We start from the raw sequence: 803 nt of genomic DNA on the forward strand, positions 1-803 counted from the left end.
GGGAATCCTGGTGCTTCAGGTCCCTCCCTGATGGGCTCCAGATGTGCTTACATCTGGGAAGGCCATCCCAGGAAACGACGCTCCCGCCCACAGCTCCCACCCCGGATGGATCTCTCCTTCAGCTTCCAGGCCCTTGAGCCCAGAAGCTTCAGGCACTCCTTTCTTCTCTAGAGGTAGGTACAAGGCAACAAAGGAGAGAAAAAGGATGGAAAGCAATGGGGGTGGGGTGGGTGAGCAAATAAAATGAGGTCAATGCTTAGGACACCCCAGAGAATCTTATTTCCCTTTTAACTTCCTATGTGAAGTTGTTACATTTTCCTGCAGAATTCTGTTGCCTCAAAAAAATGCCAAAAAGTAGAATAGGAAAACTGAAGAGGGTTTGGAAAAGAAGACACTAGCTTGGATGGTGGAAATTCCTTCCCATTAATCTGATTGCTCTGGACCCCTGGGCCTTGTATTTTTTTACCCCAGTGTTCCCTTAGCCCTGCCCCTCTCCCACCAGGGCCCCTTCCCCTAATCCCTGTCCCTCTGCCCCTCCCAAACCTAGTCCAGCCTGGAAAAAGTCCCAGTTTCTTCCCTACAGAGATACCTGAGCACAGTCTCAAGCCTTAGGTTCAGAGCCCTAGAACAAGAGAACAAAAGCATCTCATCTCCCAGGACTGGTCTTGTCCCCATGATGTCTAGCAAACATCCTTCATCCACCCCTCCTGTGCTGTGAGCAAAGTGGGGGTAGAAAGGGGAGGGGAGTCTGCATTTATTTTAGGTCAGGACATGGGGGAGGGGTGCGCCCCCCCCCCCCCCCC

This window comes from Neophocaena asiaeorientalis, unplaced genomic scaffold, assembly GCF_003031525.2.
Source record: "Neophocaena asiaeorientalis asiaeorientalis breed wild unplaced genomic scaffold, Neophocaena_asiaeorientalis_V1.1 scaffold134, whole genome shotgun sequence".
Taxonomy (NCBI): domain Eukaryota; kingdom Metazoa; phylum Chordata; class Mammalia; order Artiodactyla; family Phocoenidae; genus Neophocaena; species Neophocaena asiaeorientalis.